The following is a 6,116-nucleotide window of genomic DNA, read 5'->3' as shown; positions in this document are numbered from 1 at the left end:
CAGAACTCTCAGTCTTCACCATTTGAAATACATGGAGAGGCCAGGTTTTTCCTTTCTGTCTTCCTTTTCTTTTGAGTAGGACCTGGAGAACATCATCTCCATGAGCAAGTCCATATTTTTCCACCCTCAAGAGGACACCTGCTGCCCTCTTGTTTCACCCAGCTACATTGCCATGGCAGAGCACAGCCTGGACCTGTAACGGGGCATGTTTTCATCATCCCATGAAGCACCACAGGATGCTGGCATTTGTCTCTGCAAACAGAACTGCTTTTCTTTCTCAAGTGTCTGCTCAGAGGAAACTACAGCTTCCTATGGAACTCTTACAGGAGATAACCTACCTAGAGCTACACTTCAACAGCTTAAAAGTAACAAAGATACCCAGAATCAGGAATTCACTTCTTAAAATCAGAACTAAGGCTGTGTGGAAAGAGAAGGAAGGCTGTGAGTATAAGAGCTCAGCAAGTTCTCCCTACTGGTTTTTCATGTATAGCAAAAAATAACACCACCTCCCCATGAAGTTAAGAAAAATGTGAATAACCGTTTTCAGGATGTAGTGCTGTTCACAAAGCCCTTTCAGAATGCAAACCAGTATCGTGAGGCAGTTCACACTGCAAACAAGAAACTACTCCTTCAAAATCTCCTTAAACATTAACAAGAAGAAACAGAAAGGAGAATTTTCTTTCATCTCTTGCCCTCTAAGGAGCTGAGCTTTGAAATCTTACCATCACTTTTTTCCTAGCTAAAAATGAAATATTGCTACTTGATACGTTAATGTTTGCATAATTCAGCAACAGCCTACACTGACGGGGACTATTGAACAAGGAAGGAAACAGCGACTGCATCCTTCAGTCAGTGTGAATCGTATGAATGGCTGTAATAAAGAAATACCAGTGGCACTAAAAGGACAACTGGAAAATTATGAGAAATAATAGGTGCCAAGGAAGTTGAAGATTCAATCCACACAAGAGCAAAGAAACTCTGTGCTCAAAGTTGGGCCACCACCTTTCTCATGTAGGATTTGCCTGGAACACCCTTCCCTGGAAGGCAACCCCCACAGACCCCAGTAGAAGCAAATACCATTGAGAGGCCACCAAGTCCGTTCAAATGAAATACTGTCCTGTGCAGCTACCAAAATTCTCTCCTCTGAAACTTGTCCCAGGGTATTTTAAGGACCTCAGCTAAGTGTTTCACCCACTTGAGAGTTTCACCCTGTGAAGTTACTTCATCAAGCAGTTCAACAGTGCAAGGAAAAGAGGGAGGATTCAAATAAGACATGAGAAGCAACAACATTACAAAGAATTTATCACTGCCAGCTATTCTAGTAAAACAACAACAAGTTTTGAGGATTTCTTTCTTTTTGTCACATGGACTTGCAGTTGCGTGGAAACTGGGTAAAATTGATGGGAAAATGTAAACAAGGTGCATTTCCTGAGCCTCTCATTAGATTCTAATTGAAACCTGAAGTAAGACCGCTAAGAGTTAGCATTGCAGGCAGCAGCTCCAGGATCTCACCTCCTGAAGGGTCTTTCCAAGGGATTCCTTGTCCTTTTCCACAACTCCCTCTCTCTCTAAGCAGGCAAGTAGCTTTGACTTCTTGTAATTCTTCAGAGCCAGTAAATGAATCACCCTGTTTCTGATGGGTCGTTGAGAAACAGTACTGAAAGGTCTCTGGAAGAATTTTGCAGGGTTCGTGGGCATGGTTCTCTTTCTCTCGGGCACAAGATCTGGAGAGCTGTGTGGGGCTCTCCTGAGCTCTGGTATTTTCACTTCAGTAAAGAAAAAACAGAAAACGAATTGTCAAATGGGGAGTGGGAGGAAGCAAGGTAGTTGACGCAAAAGGATGTACCAAGACTGTTGAAACTCTATTTGTTCAGAATTTATAGATCAGTACGAATCCAGACAGTAAAGCATTAGGAAGGAACAGTCATTAAAAATGCCATGTAAAGGAGCGATACTGGAGGGGAGGTATTTATGAAAAACTCTTTATATGCATGGTGGTTTTCATTTGATTTCTCCTCTTTGTAAGCTCAAGCACTGAGCTATGTCAAGAATGATATGGACAGTGGGATTAAATGCACCTTTGGCAAGTTTGACAACACCAGAGGCCTGGGATGCCATCCAGAGGGACATGGAGAACCTTGGCAAGTAAGGCCCTGGGAACCTCATCAGATTCAACAAGGCCAAGTGCAAAGTGCTGCATCTTTGGAGTTGGGACATGGCCTGTCCCTGCTGGGCAGGGATGCTGCGATGGGATGGGGCGGCTGGGATGAAGGTGGGGAGGACTTGGGGGTGCTGGTGGATGAGAGGCTGGGCATGAGCTGGCAACGTGTGCTGGCAGCCCAGAAAGGCAACCGTGTCCTGGGCTGCATCAGGTGAAGCGTGGCCAGCAGGTCAAGGGAGGGGATATGACGCAGCAGGCGCTGTTTTGAAACCAGGAACTCCTGCTTAGTGGCTGCTGGAGACTTCATGCGTATTGGTGAGAAATCCGGGAGCTTTGTCCCTGCCATCACACACACGGAGACTGACCTTTCTTTACACGCTCCTTCAGTCTTTCAATGTAGGTCAAATTTTTAATGCCTTTCTCCACTTCCTGTTCCTTGGACCATGCCTCTCTGGTATTTGTCTGCAAACCTAATTGCAAAAACATCACACACTTCAATTATTGAGAACAATGTAAACATGCCAGTTGTCGAGTGAAGACACTACTAATGTTTGAGAAGTTCAATCCAATGTGGATAAAGAAACTTCCCACAGCATTCAAACAAAACACCTCCTAAAACCATACCCCTGAATGACTTTTAAAGAAAATTACCTGAAACCATAACCAAGCATTAAGATGAAAATTAGGTAAGAGTTCTTCACCCAGAGGGTGATCAGGCATTGGGACAGGCTCCCCACAAGGCTGCTCATGGTACCAAGTCCACCAGAGCTCAGAAAACATTTGGACAAGTTCCACAGGCACCTGGTGGGATTCTTGGGGACACAGCTGCACTTGCATATCCTTGTGGATCCCTTCCAACTCTGATTCTGATTCTCTGATTCTGTGACAAAGCCCAGTCCCTAACTGGTACTGCATGGAGCAGGTTGCAAAGGCACCCTGTACCCTACCAGCAACCAGACCTGTCTCACCTGAGTTTCTCTGTGCCAGCCTAAAGCCAAAGCGGCACCAAGTTCCACAATTGTCTCACTGCTGCCAGTCCTCACACCCCAGTTACTGAATGTTAAATATTCCCTTAGGATCTGTGTAGACCACCACCAAGAATCACACAAATCATCATCCACATGTGAAACAGAACGTCCCCAGGGAGAAATCTGAAGTTTAGCTTTGTCTCTCCGGAAAGCCACCATGATGCTAGTTTAAAATGCTCTGCACGAGGCTAAGACAGAGCAAGAGCTGCACTTGCAGTGGCAGGGAAGTCCCTGCAGGCAGGTGACTGCAGCCACAGCCAGGTGAGAGCCTGCTTTTCTCAGGGCAGCTGGCTGTACCTGGCTCAGCTCACTGCTGCAGGCAGCACCACTGAGTGCCTGTACGGGGAATGTGCACCTCGAGTCTGCCTGGAGCCAGGCTCCTTGGGGAAACAGCACTGAGAGCAGATTAATAACAAATGACATCGCCCAAGCACGTTGTGCTTTGTGGGAAATGATGGAATCCGTGGGGAAGATGACATCAGCATCTTCCTTTCCATTTCCTTCAAAAGAACCCAACACAGTGTTGTGGCAACACTCGCTTATCAACGACCAAGACAAAAAATTAAATCAAGCAAAGTTTCCCATGCTGATCTTGTGAAATTCTCTACGCAACTTCCTCAAGGTCATTTTCTTTCAATTCCCAATTAAATTTAAAGGATAACGACAGTGCCTAGATACTCCAAAACCAAAAGCTTAGCTACCAAGGCAGTGAATTTAGGTGCATGGAGTGGTCCAAACCTTGACCTCAATGCTCCAAATTGCATCCCATCAAGCAGTATGGGAACAAGGAAGGACTGGCAGGCTTTCTCAGGGGAAAACAAACCAGTGGCTACATGCAGTGACAAGAGACTGCAAGGTTGACCTGAGGGCATACCACCTCCAGCCAAGATCTCTGAACACAAGAGATCCCCTGTCCCGAGAATATGCTGCAAGACTGAATTACCAAGTTGAAAGTCTTACAGATATTGAGCAAAATGTGAAAGGCAACCATACCTCCAAGTGGGTTATACAATTGGACATTCTGCGCACTTCCATTGTGCAATGCCTCGCTGGCATTTGGCTAAAAGGAAAAAGATATTTTCTGTAAAAACTTCAGCCTACTCTCCATCACTGCTGATTAACTAGGCCCTTCACTTTAAACAAGAGCTGTATTTGCCAAGGCTTGCTGTCACATCACTAAAAAGGGCTGCTTTGACACAGTTCTCCCTCTGCAAGCAGCCGGCTACAAAACTGCCCTGAGAGAGCAACCCTCCCTTAGCCTCTAATGCAGCCAAGCGTTCAAGTAGCAAGTCATCCTTTCCCAATTGCTGGAATTTATAGGCACAGGCTTCCCTTGAAATCAAGTGCCTGAGTACAACTGAACTGGCCAGTGTTCAGCTAACAATCCAGGTGAGAGTGGTTGACAAAAATATAAGAATTTTGGACACGACCTGATGCTGGGATTTATTTGGTACTAAGGAAGCACATCCTGGAGTCAGCTCCAAGAAGAATTTCACCTGCATAAGGTGAATTTTGACTCTCAACAGGCATGAGAGTCAAAATTTCTTTCCTTTCTCTTGTCCTCAGCTCTAGATGCAATTCTTTGCAGGTGTGAAATGGAAGCAGTTTATCCTAGGTTAATCAGATATTACAAAATTTGGGTTGCTTGGCTGATCTCATCATTTAATACAGAATGTATTGCATTCCGCTGGAGGTTAAAATGTTCATCAGCCTAAGTACATTTTTTAATGAAAACAACTACTGCCATCCAACTGCTTCATTCCGTAGGCAAAATTGCCTGAGAAAAAATCTGAAAAGCTATGATAAATGGACTGAAAGATGTGCACTAATTACCATGTGAAGGGAGACATCAATACCGAAGATAGAATATTACTTAATATAAGAACTGATGTAATTTAGAACCAATGAAGATTCATGGCTTTGGCTGCTAAAAATGCTAAAATTTCTTTGTTTGGAAAAGCTTTGAAAATGGTGTGCATGTAGATGGAGCTCTCCACCATGCATCACAGCTGAGAATAAAGAAATGGCTACTCCTAATAGTAAAAAATACTGTTAGAGCATTTCCTTTCTCCTGACATGTTCGGTGAGTGCAGGGCAAAGACAGAACAATGAGAAATCAATGCATTTTGACCAAGAGCCATGCCCAGAGCACGAATTTCCTGAGTGTCCCAGCATGGAGAACATCTGACTTTCACTGGCACCTCCTCAATGGCATCCCTGGGAACCACTTCCATCAGAGAACTTCCCACTTCCACTGGCACCTCCTCCGTGTCATCCCTGTGAGTCGTTTCCACCGGGGCAGCTGCCTCAAAGGGGCCCTTGGGGCACCAGTGGGGCCCCAGCCCTGCCCGACAGGTCCCACGGGGTCAGCAGCACCTGACACCAACACCACGCCCAAGCCCCCACCCGCTGGCAACCCGCAGAGCCCGACAGCTGCCCCTCACCTGTTGGTCCTGGGACCCCTGGGTCACCCAGATGGGCATCGCAGTGCTCTTGGGGGCCCTGCGGGACGCAGTGCGGGTTGGGGCCCTGCCGAACGCTCTGGATCATGCCCAGGCCCACAGCTCCGCCATCCCGCTCTGCCTCGGGTGCTCTGGCTCCCACACAGCCACTGATCCTGCTGAAAAATCTGCAAAATGCAAAATATTTGTTAGGAAAATGTGTTCTCTGATGTTTCTCCTTTGTGGCTTTCAAGGCTCATCAACAAGGAGGGAGATTATTCCCATGAAACAAGAAGTAGCCAACAAGCTCTAAGTGATGGCCAGGCCTTTGAAAGGCAGGATGCTTCTTGGCTGAATTGCCTTGTGGAGGTGTAGGGCTTGACAGGCTTCAGTTTCCTCAGACACAGGGGAGGTTAGCAAGGCTTGGGAAGAAGGATGTACCACTGATGGTGGACACAAAGAATGGAGAATTTATGGGCACAAGGA

General features: G+C 46.2%; 1 long non-coding RNA gene across 1 annotated transcript; it reads right to left on the bottom strand.

Moving 5' to 3' along the window:
* Window positions 1-1,637: 1,637 nt before the first annotated feature.
* On the bottom strand, window positions 1,638-4,539 carry LOC137465701 (uncharacterized). The gene is made up of 3 exons (XR_010994800.1): window positions 4,183-4,539; window positions 2,527-2,631; window positions 1,638-1,766 (listed from the first exon to the last, which is right to left on the bottom strand). It is a non-coding gene; the product is annotated as an uncharacterized lncRNA (long non-coding RNA).
* Between the last annotated feature and the right edge of the window lie 1,577 nt (window positions 4,540-6,116).

This window comes from Anomalospiza imberbis, unplaced genomic scaffold (genome assembly GCF_031753505.1).
Source record: "Anomalospiza imberbis isolate Cuckoo-Finch-1a 21T00152 unplaced genomic scaffold, ASM3175350v1 scaffold_103, whole genome shotgun sequence".
NCBI lineage: Eukaryota > Metazoa > Chordata > Aves > Passeriformes > Viduidae > Anomalospiza > Anomalospiza imberbis.
The sequence above is the reverse complement of the archived record's forward strand: the minus strand, read 5'-3'. Positions and strand labels throughout refer to the sequence as shown.